At 41.3% G+C, this 20,267-nt stretch overlaps 1 long non-coding RNA gene across 13 annotated transcripts in view; it reads right to left on the minus strand.

Moving 5' to 3' along the window:
- LOC140911533 (uncharacterized) overlaps positions 1 to 20,267 on the minus strand; it is a 402,004-nt gene that overhangs the window by 270,214 nt on the left and 111,523 nt on the right. For 7 of the 13 annotated variants that reach the window (XR_012159020.2, XR_012159019.2, XR_013635798.1 and 4 more), the window contains exons 2-7: positions 15,800 to 15,902; positions 14,449 to 14,530; positions 14,150 to 14,336; positions 13,353 to 13,451; positions 1,292 to 1,397; positions 585 to 660 (exon numbers count right to left, since the gene is read on the minus strand). This is a non-coding gene — a long non-coding RNA (uncharacterized LOC140911533). The remainder of the gene's footprint in view (positions 1 to 584; positions 661 to 1,291; positions 1,398 to 13,352; positions 13,452 to 14,149; positions 14,337 to 14,448; positions 14,531 to 15,799; positions 15,903 to 20,267) is intronic. The other 6 variants (XR_013635800.1, XR_012159023.2, XR_012159029.2 and 3 more) reach the window with 5 other exon arrangements.

Raw genomic sequence — 20,267 nt, forward strand, 5'->3', positions numbered from 1 at the left:
CCTTTTACAGATTACACTGGGCATTGCATTCACATATCTATCATTCATCACAAAGATTGTCAGAAGAATGGGAAAAGGAACAAAAGGAACATTCTTAAAGGAAAACTGCAGTGATTAGATAGATACCTGAATAAATATTTACTATATAAGGACACACATTTTTAAAATGGCTCTTAATGACAAGTCTCCTTTATCAGTTAAAAAATCATGTAAGTGGATTGGTTTGGACATCTTGAATATTCTGTTACATTTATCATTTGTAAATGGATAACTCAACCTTTGTTGGTGACAAAGTGTTTTAGGGGAAATTTCAATAAGGAGAGAGAGTGGTGACTTTGCAAACAGAAATTGGGAGGACTTTCCATACATGGGGGCAGCATGCAAAAAAAGCCTCGAGATGGGTGTGGAAAGAGAAGAAAAGGGAAATAGTGTTAGTGCAGCACAGGGAGAGAGGAGAAATGTGAGAGAAGAAAAGGTCCCCTCAGTTAGCCAAAGACTCTCTAAGACTTTCAGGAGATTGACTTCTATGTGTGTTCTGTCATCCACTGTGCTATGAACAAGTTTATGAAAAAGATAAAACATACCTTTAAATCACTTTGAAACTGTCTGGCCTCAGTTCCACTCCATTATGTTATCCTACGTCTTCTCATTCTTCCATTCCTAATATGGATAATCAGATTAGCAAATTGGTCATATCTCCTTGATTAATTATTTTTGTTATAATTAAAACACTGAATGTTGTACTGATTTACTGCTCTGGCCCTGGTGAATAAAATATCCGTTATATTATTTTGGAATTTTCCTTTGGAATGCAACTCTGATTTAGAGTATGTGTACTGTGGAGTCCCGGAGTGTGATTGCAGCTGTGTAGACATACCAGACCAAGTTTGAATCCACCTAGTTTGTGTACCGTAGCAGTGAAGCGATGGCAATATGTGCTTCACCACAAGCTAGTCATGTGAGTAATTGCCCAGGGTTCTCAGTGGACTTATACCACCCATGCGGCTGCAGCTTTACTGCTTTGGTACCCAAGCTAGTAGTTCGATTAAACATAGCTGGGGTATGTCTACAGGAACGGCAATATTTAAAGCACAGTGGTTTTATAGACACACAAGTGACACAAAACCAGGTGAATTTTGGAGTTTGACCAAGAGTGAGGTTTTTTTGAAGGTTTTAGATTTGTTCAACTCAATATGCAAAGTGAAACCCAGTGATTGTGAGCCCACATTGATTAAAACCACTGGAAAGCTTCTCCTTGAAATGATGCCAATGAGTATGTATGCAAATTAACCTTCTGAAGTCCACACACTTCCAGTCAGGATGATAGCGATCAGTTGAACAGTATCTGTCTCTTGAAAACATCATGGTTTATACAGTCTTCCCTTTCTCTTTTATTTCTATAGTAAACAAATAGACATAGGGAAAGAAAAACAATTTATATCATTTGGGTACAAACCATCTGACAAAGTCCATAAATACCTGCTGTTGGAACATGGCTGAACAAACAACTATACATATAATTTTAAAGGCATATAAAGCAGCACTATAATATAGTTATGTAATTGTTTGGGGAATTATATTCCTTGCTGATGTGAACTACTATCAGTTAGTCACTGATCCCACCGGGCATTTAGTATGAAGTGGAATTAGTTAAAAGGTAGCTTTCCTATTCAGGTATTAATTTCCAGGGCTCTCCAGCCTATGTTTTGAGACATTACAATTACAACGGTCTTTCATTTCTACCAAAACAGACTTAAGTAATACTAGAGTTTAAAAGAGGAAAGAAGAGGGAGAGATAGAAAGAAGGAGGAGGGGGGACTGATGGGACAGCTTGTTATTTTTATTTATTTTTCCTCCTTTAATAGAATACAATTCTTGTCTATCAACCAGACAGTTCAGCCCTGCTTAAGGCACAATCTCTGTGAGAAAGCTCTGAGGCTTTAAACTTTAAACATAGCTGTCACAAGTTGATGCACACACACACATGCATACACATACACACAAGTGATCATTATTGCCTGGCAGTGAAAGATCCTGCATCCAACTGACCTAATGGGTCACTCACTGTATGAACTATGTCATTTAATTTCAATAGAGGTCTCTTTTTTCATATAAGCAGTAATACAGCATACATTATGCAAGTGGACAAATGCAAGACATAACCATCATGAAGGAGAGCTTTAAAAAAATGTACACAGCATAGCCAGAGTCAGTTGAAAAAGGATTTATATCTCTTGAGTGTCTGGCCTTGAAATAGATGGGAAATGTCAATCAATTAGACAGTGGTGAATGATGGGTATGATAGAAGAGAATCTAAAGAGATAATACATGTTAAATACAAAAAGGCTACAGCATACTGACCCAGGAAGAGATCTGGGAGATATTCCTGAGATTGCCTGAAGCCCTGAGCCCAATCTGAAGGTGAGGAAGACACAAAAAGTGCTGGTGTGTTATTCTGTGAAACTAAGGCTTAGTCTCTACTACAAACTTAATGTCAGTATTATTACATCGCTTGGGAGTGTGGAAAATCCACACCCCAGAGCGAGGTAGTTATTCAGACCTAACCCTAGTGTAGACAGCGCATGGCCAATGGGAGAAGCACTCCCATTGACATAACTACTGCCTCTTGCAGAGGTGGAGTACCTGTGCCACCAGGAGAAGCTCTCCCATCGGTGTAGGTAGTGTCTTCACTAAGCGCTACAGCAGCACAGCTGACCCGGTGCAGCTGTGCCGCTGCAGTACTGTAGGTACAGACATGTCCTGGGATGAGAAGACAGTATGTACTACATAAACTGCACCCAAGGGAACAAAGCACCTAGTGAAAGTCACCTTATTTAAGAACAGAAAATACTTTGCACTGCCATAATATCTTCATCCTAAGGGTCTGATAACTGGACCTACAAATGTACCCTAATTGTGACCTCAGCTGTGAAAAGTGAATGTAAGTTCATCAAAGGTCACAATAACTGTAATAACAAATGTTGATGGTAAAAGGTGCAAAAGCAAGACAGAAAGACTGAAATAATCCAAACAAAAAGGCCTACTGATATAACTCAGGGACTGTGTTAAGATCCTGGTTGGTAGATAAGAAAAGTATGGAACTGGAAATCAGTGAACCAAAACTGGTCTTTCAGAAACTAGGCCTAATTGGTGGACAAAATAATGAGAGGACAGGGTATTCCACCCATCACTCCTATGGGGATCCTTAAAGAAAAAAAACTTAGGGAGAAAAATTGATTACTGGAGCAAGCTTCACCATCATGGCTGACACTCCTACGATTTCCTGGGGCCCCGGGCTTCATCATCCTGACCCTGAGAGATGTCCTGACCAGACCTGGCCAAAGAGAGGGACCCAGATGACATTGCCACCTCTACCAGCTCCGGATAAATCCCAGCCACCACCTGGAATATGAAACTTTGTCACACAGCCCTCCTTGTGTTTTTTCTTTTCCTTCCCTACCTATGTCTTCTCTTTCCTATCCCTCTACCTTTTTCCTTCTGTCTAACAACTATCTGTCTTAGCCAGCCAATATTTTTCAACACTCAATTGGAAAGAGGCAGCTAAATGCCATGCCCTAAACAACCCAGTGCTGGTACAAGTTTTCCAGGCCTCAGAGTGGCTGATAAGACTATGTGCTCAGCCCATGTTTTTCTTGCATTCAGGCTGCTTCTGAGACAGAAGTTGTGTTTTCTGTCCTTGCTGTTCTTTTCTCTCCCTCTTTTGTGTGTGTTTATCTTGTTTTGTCTTCTAGGAAGTGGGATCAGTCTTCAACAACAACAACAACAATTACAACAGCTCTAGCCCATCTCAACTAACTTTTTCTCTTTTCCCCAAAGGGACAGTTATTACAATCTTTGATATCATCTAAGAGAGGGTCAAGCAAGGGTTTTTTTTCCTTCTAAAAACTCTACAGCCAAAGTTAAAGGGAACAATGTTGGAACTGAAAACCTTACTTAATACTTTATATTTCAAATGCTTTAGTTGTTTTTCCCTCTTTTCTATATCTTTAATAAAAAGTTTAAATGATTTTTAATGGTGTGTTTGCCATGGCAGTGAACAGGCTGAGGACTTTGTATTCTAAACCCCAAATCTTGTTTAAAACGTTTTAATGTTGGACAGTCAGAGCCATGTTTACACCTTTGACTCTTTGAGCCTTTTTATTCCATCTAAATTAATACTATAGATCTCAAAGCATTTTAAACATTAAGGAATTAACTTTTACACTCTTCACCCTTGTGAGCTAGGGACTTATTGTCCCTATTTTACAGATGGAGGTGTGAGGCACACAAAGGTTACACAACAAATCTGTAGCACAGCTGTAAACAGACCCCCCTGACTCTCACCTCTGTGCTTTACTAAGGCCCGATCTACACTACAGACCTGTAATTGGTATAACTACCGTACATCCCTCAGGAATGTGAAAAATCACCATGTCTGAACGACATAACTATACCAACTGAACCTAACCCTCTGTGTAGACAGTGCTATGTCGACAGGAGACCTTTCATAGGCCATCCTGGATGCTTCCTCACACTGGAATTGACCACATAGATTAATAGAAAGTTAGAGCAGCTAAGACCTATTTTCTTTAATCAGCTGCTTGTGGGTTCAGAGAGTTAGCAGGTTTTGCACTTAACCCTGTGGCCCATGCGTTGCTGCGGTTGATGATGAATGTGGAGGGTGTCTATTGATGAAGGCCTTTCATAGGCTGCCATGAAGCTATCCCTACTTGGCCTGCTCATGTGCATGTTGGAGGTGGGAGCCATTTTGATTTGGTGCCTGAAGGTAGCTTCTGGCACGTCTGGTAAGGGGATGACGGAAGGAAAGGAAGCAGCCCTGGACTTAGCCCCACTTCCCGATGGCTTCTGTGGGTGATGGTTTTAGAATTAAAATTATAAAAGTGATTCAGATAAAGCTCTGATGTTTGTAACCTTTATAAAGTCATGTCTGTTTAAGTTATGTGGGAAAATAACATTATCTGTTTCTACCATATAAACTAACAATGAGAGGACTCCAAAGCATTTTCTTTGGATAAGGGCCCAAAACTACAGATGCTTATCTAAGCCCTCTCAGCTCTTTGCTTTTCCTTCTATCTTCCCCCTGTGTGTCATCCTTTGAAGCACAAGAACAAATCCACACAGACACACCCCTAGAGCCCCGACCAGGGCTATTTTATCTGCTACCCAAGATCCATAAACCTGGGAATTCTGGACGCCTCATCATTTCAGGCAGTGGCACCCTGACAGCAGGATTGTCTGGCTATGTAGACTCTCTCCTCAGGCCCTATGCTACCAGCACTCCCAGCTATCTTTGAGACACCACTGACTTCCTGAGGAAACTACAATCCATTGGTGATCTTCCAGAAAACACCATCCTAGCCGCTATGGATGTAGAAGCCCTTTACACCAACATTCCACACAAAGATGGACTACAAGGTATCAGGAACTGTATCCCCGATAATATCACGGCAGACCTAGTGGCTGAACTTTGTGACTTTGTCCTCACCCATAGCTATTTCACATTTGGGGACAATGTATACCTTCAAATCAGCAGCGCTGCCATGGGTACCCGCATGGCCCCACAGTATACCAACATTTTTATGGCTGACTTAGAACAACGCTTTCTCATCTCTCATCCCCTAGCGCCCCTACTCTACTTGCGCTACGTTGACAACATCTTCATCATTTGGACCCATGGGAAGGAGGCCCTTGAGGAATTCCACCATGATTTCAACAATTTCCACCCCACCATCAACCTCAGCCTGGACCTGTCCACACAGGAGATCCACTTTCTGGACACTACAGTGCAAATAAGTGATGGTCACGTAAACACCACCCTATACTGGAAACCTACTGACTGCTATACTTATCTTCATGCCTCCAGCTTTCATCCAGATCACACAATCCATTGTCTACAGCCAAGCCTTAAGATACAACCACATTTGCTCCAGTCCCTCAGACAGAGACAAACACCTACAGGATCTCTATCAAGCATTCTTAAAGCTACAATACCCACCTGGGGAAGTGAAGAAACAGATTGACAGAGCCAGAAGGGTACCGAGAAGTCACCTACTACAGGACAGGCCCAACAAAGAAAGTAACAGAATGCCACTAGCCATCACCTACAGCCCCCAACTAAAACCTCTCCAGTGAATCATCAAGGATCTACAATCTATCCTGAAGGATGATCCCTCACTCTCACAGACATTGGGAAACAGGCCAGTCCTAGCTTACAGACAGCCCCCCAACCTGAAGCAAATACTCACCAGCAACTACACACCACACAACAAAACACTAACCCAGGAACCAATCTCTGGAACAAAACCCGTTGCTAACTCTGTCCGCATATCTATTCAAGGGACACCATCATAGGACCTAACCATTTCAGCCACACCATCAGGGGTTCCTTCACCAGCACATCTACTAATTTGATATTCCATCATGTGCCAGCAATGCCCCTCTGCCATGTACATTGGCCAAACTGGACAGTCACTACGTAAAAGGATAAATGGACACAAATCGGACATCAAAAATTGTAACATTCAAAAACCAGTAGGAGAGCACTTCAATCTCCCTGGACACTCAATAACAGACTTAAAAGTGGCCATTCTTCAACAAAAAAACTTCAAAAACAGGCTTCAATGAGAAACTGTAGAACTGCAATTAATTTGCAAAATTGACACCATCAAATTAGGCCCGAATAAATACTGGGAGTGGCTGGGTCACTATAAAAAGTAATTTTCCCTCTGTTGATATTCATCCCTTGTCATCTGTTGGGAATAGGCCACTTACACCTTGATTGAATTGGCCTCATTAGCACTGACACCCCCCCCCCCCACTTGGCAAGGCAACTCCCATCTTTTCATGCGCTGTAATATATATACCTGCCTAGCGTATTTTTCACTCCATGCATCTGATAAAGTGGGTTTTAGCCCACAAAAGCTTAAGCTCATGCCCCAGTAAATTTGTTAGTCTCTAAGGTGCCACAAGGATTCCTCGTTGTTTTTGCTGATACAGACTAACAGAGCTACCCCTCTGAAACCTGTCATCCTTTTGTTTGAATGCCCTGGCATAACAAGAGAGACAAGGTGGGTGAAGTAATATCTTTCATTGGATCAACTTCTGTTGGTGAGAGAGACAAGCTTTCAAGCCACACAGAGCTCTTCTGCAGGTCTGGGAAAGGAACTCCCAGCATCACAGCAAAATGCAAGGTGGAACAGATTGTTTAGCTTAAGTAGTTCACATTAATTTTGTCCTATGACTACAGAGGTGTTAACAGGTCACATTATCTTAAATGGTCCCTTACAATATGTGCTAGCTATTTATGCTAAACAATCGGTTCTACCTTGCAGTTAGCTGTGCTGCTGGGAGTTCCTTTCCCAGACCTGAAGAAGAACTCTGTGTGGCTCAAACACTTGTCCCTCTCACCTACAGAAGTTGATCTAATAAAAGATATTATCTCCTCCACCTTGTCTCTCTAATATCCTGGGACTGACACAGCTAGAACTGCAGTGCATCCAGCGTAATAAGATATTTTTCTCTCTCCTGTTCTCATTCTTCCATTATCAAACCCAACTATTTCCACAAGTTTCAGTGATTCTCTAGGTTCTTCCATCCTTTCTGAAGCTCCACAGTCCCCATCTTTCCTGGTAATTCTAATAGTGTGGGGGTCTCAGATCTGCAGTCTCTCTCTTCTTGGTCTTCTGTTCTCTTCAAAATGGGATGCTCTGGTTAGAAACTCCCCCACTTCAATGCATTGAAACTGCAGAGTACATGGCATTTTAATAACAGCTGGCCAGAGACTCTGGTCCTGATAAAACCCTTTATCTTTCATTTGAGTGTATGTTGCAGAGGAAGACCAGTAAGGGCTGGATGGATATGAGGGACAATTAGGTCTGGAGCCTTTTGAGGAAGATGGAATTTGAGGTTAGTAGAGTGTTTGTTCCAATTGATTTAAATCTTAAATAAACTCATCTTAATATGGAATAAAATACTTAAATTTGGATTAGTTTTCTTTTTTTTTCAAGACAATTCACTGATCCAAACCAAAAATATGTGTTTATCAATACAGGCTGATGGGCACTGGACTTGTGTGTAGCCTTGAGTAGGTGCAAGGCCAAAAAAAAAAAAAAAGAGGCATAGAAAAATTGAAGTTCTAACTCATACAACCAGCTCTTAGGAGATAGATAATCCTTCCTGCAGCAGACAATGAACTATACAACATTACAAGACTAATCTTTACATACTGTGCAGTGGTTTATGTTTAAAAGGAAGAATTTATTTTGTCACATGGCTATCAACTCATGATAACATTCTAGGAAGAGGAAGATAACACAAATTAAAAATATTACATTAAGATAAGTATGTCCTTTTAAATATAAACCAGTGTAGTCAATTTATTCTTCAGCACTGTATTAAGTAAAAACTTTCTTCACTTCAATTTGTGTTGAGTTATTATTGTTCTACTCTTTGCTGTTAAATCTATCTGTTCACTACAATATGCAGGAAGCTAACTCAAGTCAAGTGTAAAGTGTACTGCAGAGATGGTGTAAGAAGATGATGACTGGATCCTTATCAGGACTAGAGCTAGACTATGGTCCAGGTGCAAGATTGAACCACGGTTACAGTTAGGGTTTGGGATTCACAAGTGCTGAAACCTCCGGAGAAGTTTTTGTGGGATTTTGGTCCCCACTTGAAGAAATCCATGGGTTTATCTATCATCCAGAATGTTAGGAATCTTGTGAGAATAACTGCTGTTGTGCTATTTCTGCCTTTTAAACTTATTGCAAGTTTTCAGCTGCATCCAAACAAGAAAATAGGCCCTTCTACTTTTGGATACAGTACGGAATGAAAATCCATGGGCTGAATTCCAAACTGCTCTTTACCCCCAAATTTTGTGGAGATTTGAAGTGTTGGCTTTGGACAACACTCTGGGACAATTTCTAGTATACAATTAATTTTTCAGTGAAAAGGAAGGGATCCCTTCTGCCCATACTTGAATTCTTTTCATTTGATCACAGAGCCAATCATTCCTGTCCACACTCTCACACCATATACAGATGTGTTTCGGGTTCCCTTTTGGGTGAATAGCATGGAGCTAGTGCATTCACTCAATCACAAAGAAAAATCAAATGAAAATGACAATGGGCTTGCAAAATACAAGCAGTTATGGCTAGTTTTTACCCTGGCCAAATACATCCATAACGAATGAAAGGGCATAAGATAAAAAAAAGTGGGGAATAAAATGTAAATTTTAGTAAATATTTTCTATGTGACTGCTATGTGTCCTGCTCAGCAACTGATCTTACAAGATATGAGGTGATGCATAGTTCTGTATCTCAAAATAGGATCTCTTAGTTTTCAAGCAAGATTCCTGAACATTGATATATAATTATGTATTACAGACAAACCATTAACTAAAAGGGGTTATTTTTGGAGGAGTTTACAGGGGTATGGGGAAAAGGGAAGGCATTTCTCCTAGATTTAAGTCCTTATTACACAACAGTACTTTGTTCTAGTTTCCTTTACAAAATATATCCACGTTTCACTGCAACTTCTATTTCCGACCTTTCTGTATGTTTTTTCTACAAAACCATTTTATCTTTCCCCCTAACATATGGGGCGCACACAGCAGATTTTTTAAATCTAAAAGTGTATTATTTTCACAGTTGTTATTTTCGTCACATAATGCAGCCAATAATATTTTCCTTTCTTTGTTGATTTCCCTTCTGTGTCACAGAATCATAGAATCATAGACTATTAGGGTTGGAAGAGACCTCATGAGGTCATCTAGTCCAATCCCCTGCTCAAAGCAGGGACCAACACCAACTAAATCATCCCAGCCAGGGCTTTGTCAAGCCAGGCCTTAAAAGCCTCTAAGGATGGAGATTCCACGACCTCCCTAGGTAACCCATTCCAGTGCTTCACCACCCTCCTAGTGAAATAGTGTTTCCTAATATCCAACCTAGACCTCCCCTACTGCAACTTGAAACCATTGCTTCTTGTTCTGTCATCTGCCACCACTGAGAATAGCCTAGCTCCATCCTCTTTGGAACCCCCCTTCAGGTAGTTGAAGGCAGCTATCAAATCCCTCCTCACTCTTCTCTTCTGACTAAATAACCCAGTTCCCTCAGCCTCTCCTCATAAGTCATGTGCCCTAGGTCCCTAATCATTTTTGTTGCCCTCTGCTGGACTCTCTCTAATTTGTCCACATCCCTTCTGTAGTGGGGAAACCAAAACTAGACACAATACTCCAGGTGTGGCCTCACCAGTGCTGAATAGAGGGGAATAATCACTTCCCTCGATCTGGTGGCAATGCTCCTACTAATAAAGCCCAATATGCCATTGGCCTTCTTGGCAAGAAGGGCACACTTCTGACTCATCTTCTCATCCACTGTAATCCCCAAGTCCTTTTCTGAAGAACTGCTGCTTACAATTATAGAATTGGTCCCCAGCCTGTAGCGGTGCATGAGATTCTTCCTTCCGAAGGGCAGGACTCTGCACTTGTCCTTGTTGAACCTCATCAGATTTCTTTTGGCCCAATCCTCCAATTTGTCTAGTCACTCTGGACCTTATCCCTACCCTCCATCGTATCTACCTCTCCCCCTAGCTTAGTTTCATCTGCGAACTTGCTGAGGGTGCAATTCATCCCATCACCCAGTTCATTAATAAAGATGTTGAACAAAACCGGCCCCAGGACCAACCCCTGGGGCACTCCGCTTGATGCCAACTAGACAACGAGCCATAATAATAATGACACTGAATTTTGCCTTTCAAGCTGCTATTTTGTGGAAAGTTTGCCTATAATCGTGAGTGAAGTTATTTCACAACAAAAATATGTCATATGGCCACTGTGACAGGGCACACTTGTCCCGCACTGGTACTGAGAGGATTAACTCCACTCTCTGGGCTGAGTTGGCCACAGTCCTGTGGCCCTGCTGGGAATGCTCTAGCTGGAGACTAGGTATAAAAGGGAACAGCTGAGCTCATTCAGGGCTGACCGCCGAAGAGAGAGGATACACATTGTGAGCTCCAGCCCAGGAACCACAGAAGCCCCAGACAGTGAAAGCCAGGGATGCTGAGACTCTGGAAGATGCCCAAGGAGTGGCAGAGCTGTTGGGAGCCGCACTGACTGAGCAGCCCAGAGACCCCAAAGATGCCAGGACCACAGCATCAGGAACTGGGGAGGAAGTAGCTCAGGGAGACTAGTTGTGGTGCTGAGTGGGGTCAGCATGTTTCAGGTGGATTCCCTGCTGACCCCATGGTGGGCATACGTGCCACTGACTGAGCTGTAACCCAGTGGAGCAGGGAGGGCGTGGGTCCCGCTACCCAGCCACCACCCATCCTGGGGTGATGGCCCACTCCCCTGACAGGCCACCAGGCCACGCAGCCCCATGGAAGGGGCAGTTATACTGACTCTGGCCACTAGGCCATGCAGCCCTGAGAGAGGGAAACCTTACTGACTCTGGACACTAGGCCATGTGGCTCTAAGAGAGGGCGACCTTCCTGACTCTGGACATTGGGCCATGCAGCCCTGAGAGCAGCCCTGAGAAAGGGCAGCCCTACTGACTCTTTCAGCTAGGCCATATTGCCTTGAAGAGCCATATGGCCACACCAAGTCTGACCACTAGGTAATACATCCCGGACGAACCGGGAAGCCATATTGACTCAGGTCATTGGGTCCCACAGCCCTGTGAGAAGGAGCTGCCACCCTGACATTGGCCATTGGGCCACACAATCTTGAGAGCGAGAGAGAGAGAGCAGCCATATTGACTTTTACTGCTAGTCCACACTACCCCAAGACAAGGAATGATCATAAGAATGCAATCACGGGGAAGTAATTACCCTGCCCCAAGAGGGGACGAAGCGCACTTGCCCTGTGACATCAAATAAGATGAATCTTTCTCCTACTAGTGAAATCAAAAGTTCTTACTGTTCACTCCTTTTTTAATTTTTATCCAAAACTGAAAGGGAGTTTAAGGTTGAACATCTGGCTTTGTTTTCCTGTTGCTATCAGTATCCTCTCCCCAAGCCTTCAAGCTAACCATTATCATTGTCTTTGGAGAGCTAAGAGAAAACTGTATTTCTCAGTCAAAACAGAAGTTAAAACTCTGTTGTTTTTTTCCACATTATATTTTATAACATGTTTTATTCCAAACTCAAGCAGCCTGATCTCTCTTACATCTCTCTAAGTTCATTCACCTTATTGGAGTTACTCCTAATTTGAACCACTGAAAACAGGGTCAGAATATTTCCTCCCTCCAACACGTTTGTAAACTCCATTCACATAAATGAGACTGGTGTCAATGTAAGAATGGAACCCCAAGTCTGATCGCATACTAATTCAACACTGGTGTGAGTCTGTAGAATTCAGTGGGTTTGATCCTGGTTAATACATATATACATACATACAGATACACTTTGTTTTGAAAACAAATAGTTACACAATGACTTTTCCAATTCCCTTTGGAAGAGAAATGATTTTGAATGTAATGTCGGCTGCTATGATCCTTCAATCAAATTCAGGCCTTCTCCCCCAAAGCCTCCCCCTGTGTTAGATTACTCTTCCAGGAAGGCGGATTGAAATGGGTAAGAATATTTATCAGCTGCTTGATACACACAGTGCCAAAGCACAAGGTCAAACTACTTTCAGTACAAAATACAATTAGAGAGAACCTTAGGGTTTAGTGTTTTTAATTTCCTTTTCTTGTAGAAAGAGATTGTTTGAAGAGAAGAATTTAGAAAGTAACAAAAACCCACATTTAATTCTTAAAGGGGCAACTGGAGAAGAAATAAACCTTAGAAAAAACTATTTGAATGAATGTTCTGTAAATGTTTGATAATTTTCAGGAGAGATAAAATTTCAATGTCTTGGGCCAGATTCTCAGTCCCTGGTCAAAGTCCTTGGCACCATGGGAGCTGCCTAACAAGGCAGCTGAGGATTCTCCTTGTTTAAGAGAATCCTCACCTAGCCTCCAGCAGTATGCCCGACAGTGGGTTGGGGATGTCAGCTTTGAAAGGGACATCAGTGGAATCACTGCATTGGAAGAATGACCTCTATGGGGCCCTTGAAATTGGAGTACGTTAAAGCAGCCGGGTCATTGTACTAACTTACACTGGGGAGCTGAATCAGTTTCCAGCTGCTCCCAGGACTGAGGGGAGTGCAAAGGTGGCTTTAAACAGAACTCAAACAGTGCAAAGGATCACGTCAATTTTTTTAAAATCAGCAATATGTATAACAATCTTTAGTGGGAGACTCCAAAATACTTCCAAGAAGAACAGCATTTAAAGAACAGTTTTATATTAGATTGATACTTAATAATAATTCCTCCTTTATTCAGAATGATACTTACTGGTAAAATTACAGTATCTGTTTCTGCGGGTTGTATGGCATAAAGGGTCATGGTCCCAATGAGCTTATAAAAGTGTTTATTTGTTCCTGCTGTTCATGACTGTAAACCAATTGAATTTGCAAAATGAAAACGATTAATCCACCACTACCATCACAACAAAACATCTTACTCCTCCTCCAGTTATACACATTTTCTCCTACAGACTTGCCCATTCCTCTTTCCAAAGTTTCCCATTTCTCATCCCTAGCACCTTGTTTTCTGACTCAAATATAATAATAGTAACTTAAACAGCTCATTCTATAGGATGTTAATGGCTTATAAGTAGAGCTGTGCGAATAACAGGTTTTTCAGTTTTCTGGCAATTCGGAAAAATCAGGGGAAAATAAATTTGAGACAAATAAAACATTCTGTTTCAATATTTTCTAAATGCAACATTTTACTTTTGACCATTTTAAACTGTTTTGGTAGGGGGTTATTCAATAAAGTTAAAGGAAATTTTGGAAAGAAAAATAAATTTTGAATGGAAATACTGAACTATTTCATTTTAAAAAGTCAAAATGATTCAGATTGGGGGGTGCTATTTTGTGGAGGGTTGTTTGGGTTTGGGTTAGGGATTTTTATTTTGTTTATTTTTGACTGAAACAATCTCACAAAATAGACAAATTTATTGTCACCAAATCTGCATTTTTTGTTAGAGAAAAATTTCATCAGAAACATTTCACCCAGCTGTACTTGTAAGTGTTGTAGTAGGACAGTCACTCACTATGGTGAAGGAACAGCTTAGTAACAGTACTTACAAAGGATTGAGAAATGAAATTGAGAGACTTCAAAAGGTGTCCTGTCCGTACCTTCTCAGCCAGAAAGGTGATGGCTCTGATGTGGGCCACTGAATATGGGATGAAGGGTGGTCTAAATAAGGGTGGAGGGCGAAGAGGAGGAGAGAAAAAGAACCTTCAGAGCCCTGAAGGGGATGTGGAGGAACACCTGGAAAAAATGGGAGGCAGGAAAAGGTAAAAATATATTAATCTGACTGCTGGAGCTGCACCTATAAAAATTACTTTTCAAAGTCTTTATCTTTTTCTTTAGTCTTACTCACCTTGTCTTTTCTTAAGTCAGTTTGAACTCTCTCTCTCTCTCTCCATATACATATATAAAATCCTCTCTTACACTATTCTTGACTTTAAGAAAGAAACAGATACAAGATTATTCTCCATAGTTTCATCAGATTCTCCATATAAATATCGCTTTCTGTTTCTCCAGTGCAGCTATCTGAGCATCTGCAAAGCATTTGGCATTGTCATACTCATAAAAAAAACACTTTGCAATTCTAGTAAATTATGCAGAGTTTAGCGAGGTATAACAATGCCACATCTGTTTTGATTCTAATAAATTCCAGTGTAAGGGTGTTAAATCCACAGAGTCTTGGCTGAGCTGCCCATGCCATGTCTGGAAAAAACATTTTTTTATTCTTTGGCTCTATCTACTGCTTTCAATTTGCCTTCACAATCGTACAGTACAGAAGAAACAAAATAATCAGCCAAAGTTTCCTCTTGATTATGGGTGGGGTCTGATCTGTTCGGAAGCTTTAGTAAGACATGATGCATGGATGGGGAATGGGTCACAAAGTACTAACAGTTAACTATTTTCGATCACTGTTTGTGATCATTAGGCATTTATAAAGTCCTATGAGATACAATACTGCATATTTGTTATGGGCTATTATATGTGTGTGGGGGGTTCAGATAAAGAACTGGAGTCAGAACCTTTACAGTTTGCTATTTCTGGGTGAAGATTGGGTCTGATCTGAAACCTAATGACATCAATGGAAGAACTGTCATTTTCTGTTACGCTGGAAGGACAGGAGAAACTGGATGTGGTTTCATTAGGTCACAACTTTATTCTTAAATCTCCGGGAGTACTTGGAAGATAAAAGTGTACAGTTCAGGTAATTTCAAAATCATTTCCATATATACCCAGGGGGCTTCTATCAGCCCTCCACCTTAACCATCCTGGTCCCCCGCCAACCCATTGCTGGGACCTCACCCCCACCTCAAATGAGGGTGAAGGGGAGTGTGTAAATTAAGGGGAGTTGGATCACTGTCATATCAATCGTAAGAGCCCCAGCCCCCGCATTTTCTTTCCTTTAAAGAATACCTCCTGTAAATCTTTTACCAATCCATTTTATCTGATCACTGTATCCCTTCCCTATGGAGTACCTGCCCTGGACATCCACCCTACATTTACATAATGAGCTGCGACATCCTACCCTAACTCCCATTTCAAGTTCACCTCAGTTAAACCCCCCTGGATCCACTGTGGGGAAGTAAAAAAACAAACAAAAACCACTCTACCTTGGCCAGTCTAGCGGCGAGGTAAAATACCTTCCCAGTCCCCCATGAAAGGAACTAGCACAGTGCCCACAGCAGTTCCTGTATTTCACCACTTACATGGTTGGGAGGGTGGGTGCTGCTCTGTCTTATCCAGGCTTTTCTTGCACCAGTATGGACCTATGCAGTCCTCCCCCTGCCCTCCTGCCTGTCTTCTGGTCACCTGGGAGGGAAGGATAGGTCAGCATCCCCATGCGCACCTGGTCTTCAGCTGCAGCAGAAAGTCACTCCCTGGTTCTTGCACACACTTTTTCCAGCAAGCCAGACAATGGGCCCCCACCACTTAATCTGTAGTGAGGTCATTGTCTTTAATGGGCTTTGGAACAGGTCCATTATGAATTTGCTTGAGTTCACTATGCTTCTCTGCTAACAGCAGTCTGTGTGCAAAAGGGAGCCTGGGGCCAAAGTGATAAACAAAACCATTTCCATTTTGAACACTGGAACACAATAAGTTCCCAACATTCCACACAAAAAGCTCTGATTCATTCCCATATTGTATCTTTTTCTCTCTTCCTTTCACCTGAGTAGGGAATCACCACTATGTAGGTAACCACTCTATCACTGTCAGGCTGTGTTCTTTGAAAACTCCATCAAGCTAAAACATTGCTCTCTTTAATCAACACTCCCCTCCCTATCACTGTTAGTTAAAGTGCAGGATCTACACTGGATATTGCCTACTGCTTCATGGCAGCCACTCTAATTTTCATACCTTTCAGTTGTTGGAAAAATGCTATTTTTATACTTTCCAGAATGTGAATGGCACTGAGGATTTTACTTTGAGTCCAAATGGATCATCTGGACTCCTAACTTTGTACAGTGCTTTGGGAGTGTATAGAGGCAGAGGAGCCCCTATGACTTGGTTTTGCTCCCCTTTCTCTCCCAGCCTAATAGGAAAATAACAAGGCCTTCACTTAGCAACATTTCTTGAGTACTATTTGTTAATATATAATCCAGGAAGAGGCAGAAGGAAAAAGCTCTCAAAGTGACAAGCTGAAAAGTCAGTCGTACTGTGAAAACAGTAAGATTTTCCAAACATTTCCCAAGCAATTTCCAAATACACAAAACAATCCCCTATAGCCACTTTCATGCAGTCTTGGATCATTCTTCCTGGAGTGTTAACAGAAAAAAAAAACTGGCACACTCTCTTGTTTTTGAAACAGAGCCTTAGCAGAGCACTCCCTATGCACTCACGCACATAACCATGACCCTCTACTTACTCTCCAAAAAATACATATTTTAATGAATGTACTCTACCTTGTAATGTTTGCTTCATTTTAAATTTCTAAACTGTCATCCATTTCTTCTTTGTCTTTCCTCCCACAACTCCCCACCCCCGCCCCTCCACAAGTCAGATCCAACATTTATTGAAGTCAATTGAAAGACCCCATTTATTTCACTTGGGTTTTGAGTCAGACCTATAACAAATATAGTTTTGAAAGAATATGTAAAATGTGTTGTGTTGAGAAAGAATGGAATGTGTGAGGGACCAGCTGAGGGAGGAGAGTAGTCTAAGAATGTAGCTAATGTGTGGATAGTAGTTAGAGAAATGAACCTTGATACTATGAAAAGTGGTCTTCCTCACTCCGCAGTATTCCCCTCCCCAGCCTTTCTTCACCATATGTCTCCCTTCTTTATCCCTTTCTTCAGCTTTCCCTTCCCTCTTTGCTTGTTTTTCCCCTACTTTTGTTCCCCGCCTCTAGTGTTAATCCAGATGTTTTTGTTCTGCTCCTAATTTTGACAGTGACCACAGGGTGTCAAGTGTAGTGATTTGCTAAACCAGGTGAGGCTAGCATGAAAAACTTGAACCAACGAAAGGGACAAAAATACCTGTTACTTGTTTCTACCCTGTTGGTATCACTGGTACTGGCTGTTGGGAATCTTCCATCAAAATGAAAAATGTGGTGTATCATGTGAGTCTCAAGACACTTTGTTCATCATGGGAGATCCTGTCTATTCAGAGGGAAGAATAGTGACATGAGGCAACAGAACTACAACTCCCATGGGGTACTATGGCATCCTGAGGCAGAAAGAGTTTAATGTCAAACTGACTCAAAATAATTCTTTCAATATTCGGGTCGGCTATGAGTGTCATTCTCTGCTCTCTATCCTTGTGTTTACATTCATGCTTGAATATGCTAAAAGCAATGATGGTTCCAAATATCATCATGTAAAGCAAAGTTTCAGTGTGTCCAAACTGCCCTTTACCCCTTGATACTCCCCCTGTGTATTAGTGGACACATTCGGTCTGTGATATCTTCTGTAGTGTGCATGCACTAGAGTGGCTGAAGGGTCCAGAGCAAACAGGAGATGAATTAAATCATGCTCATCGTTCTTTCTCGGGGCCCTCATCGAGCCCATACCTGAGGTCTTGTCTATACTATTGCTTAAGTTGATGTAACTTACGTCGCTCTGCAGTGTGAACAAACCAAGCCTCTGAGCAACACAAGTTACATTGACTGACATGCTGCCCACACCAGCACTGAGCTGGCAGGAGACCCTCTCCTGCTGACATAGCTTTCACCTCTCATTGAGGTGGAGTAATTATGCCGATGGGAGAGTGCTCTCTCATTGGCATAGCATGTCTTCACCAAACGTGCTACAGTGGCGCAGAAGCATCGGTGCAGTGGTGCCAATGTAGTGCAGTAGTGTAGACTAGCCCTGAGACAATTTCCATATTTAGTCTACTCCCCTTTTCTGATGGTGGATTTTGTTGAAGTTCAGGTACAAAAATACCTGTTGTTTCTTTCTATCCTGTTGGTATCACTGGCACTGGCTGTTGTGATAAAAACACAGGTGGTGAAAAACACAGTTGGTGAAAAATCACAGGAAAATCCACAGGAAAATTTTTGTTTTGCCAATATTTTTCAATTTCCCAGCCAGAAAATTGAGATGTGGTTGTATCGTGTCTCAAGCCACGGAATTCATCGTGAGAGACATGGTCTGTCCCACAGGAAAAATAGTGACATGAGGCACCTGACCTACAACGCCCTTGGGGCACCAGGGCATCCTGAGGCAGATGTAACTGAATGTCAAACTGATTCAAAATTAAACATTTTGATTCCATTCAACTAACTAAATCAAAATCATGAATGTTAAAACATTTCATTTTAATAAAAAAAAACTGAAATAAAATGTTCCCACTTTGCCAAATCTAAATTTTTGGAACTTTCTGATCTGTGAAAAATGTAGCTATTTTGAGGTTTTTGTTTTGATGGGGGGGAAAACAAATTTTGAAATATTGGAATTTCTGATGGGACACAAATCTGATTTTCGCTCCGCTCTACTCGATGTGTTTTAGAGAGAGTAAGCTGGTTTGGATAAAAGCCATAATGTTAGGCATAAGTTTAAGCATCTTACTGAATCAGTACCATAATACATTTTTAAAGTAATGAAGTATGAAAAAACAGATGATGCTTTTTGCAAAAGTAGAAGAAAAAATCCATAGTTAGTTTAGAAGCCTCAAACTTTCTGATGATTCTATATGTACAGCACTAAAGATTTTACTAAAAACAAAGTAATCTATCCATTTCATTTTATCATAATTAAGGAACCTATTCTGGCAAATAGATAGCTCATTAATTCTAATATAGGTTTGGTCAGAATTAAGCATACAGGTATCCTTTGATAATCGTTCAAGTTCAGGTTGATGCCATGATGTAAACACTCTTTCTATTTACAGAGTAGCAGCCGTGTTAGTCTGTATTCACAAAAAGAAAAGGAGGACTTGTGCCAGGAAGTCATTGCAACAAAACATTTCTGACCAGCTCTACTATTTGCATGTATTTCCCCCTAGATGTTTGGATATTTGATCCGTTTGGTCAATTAAGGCAGCAAGAGCCCTAATTATAATTTTTTTTTGCCAGAACAATTTTCTGAAACCAAAGACCATCAAAACCAATGGAAGCACTCACCATTGACTTGAATGGGGTTTGGATCAGAGCCATAATGTTCTGACATCCTACAGAATATAGAGTAAAATTATGGAAAAGCACATATACTGAAAATAACATAAGAACAGTCATATGGGGTCGACCACGATCCATCTAGCTCAATATCTAGTCTTCCAACAGTGGCCAATGCCAAGATCTTTAGAGTGAATAAACAGAACAGGGCAGTTATCAAGTAATCCATTCCCTGTCATGCACCTCTAGTTTCTGGCAGTCAGAGGTTAGGGAAACCCAGAAGACAGGGTTGCATCCCTGACCATCGTGGCTAATAGCCATTGATAGACTTATCCTCCAGGAACTTATGATATAACAAGATGAAAAATGCTTAGTAACTTAATATGTAAGTTTTATTGCTACTTTATCTATTGTACTGTTTGTTAATGCTAAAAATGCTCTCTCTTACCATATTTTCATCCATCTCTCTGGTGAATAAGGGAATTGTATAGCAACAGGTACCTTCATAAATAAAGTTTCTTGCATGTTCCACTTGCCATTACAGTGCCAAGCTGCCTGTAGCTGCTTTTTACATTAATGTGCACAGAGGTTTCTGCTTCCCAGGAACCTGTTACTTGTCACTTACT

The sequence above is a fragment of the Lepidochelys kempii genome, chromosome 5 (genome assembly GCF_965140285.1).
Source record: "Lepidochelys kempii isolate rLepKem1 chromosome 5, rLepKem1.hap1, whole genome shotgun sequence".
Classification (NCBI taxonomy): domain Eukaryota; kingdom Metazoa; phylum Chordata; order Testudines; family Cheloniidae; genus Lepidochelys; species Lepidochelys kempii.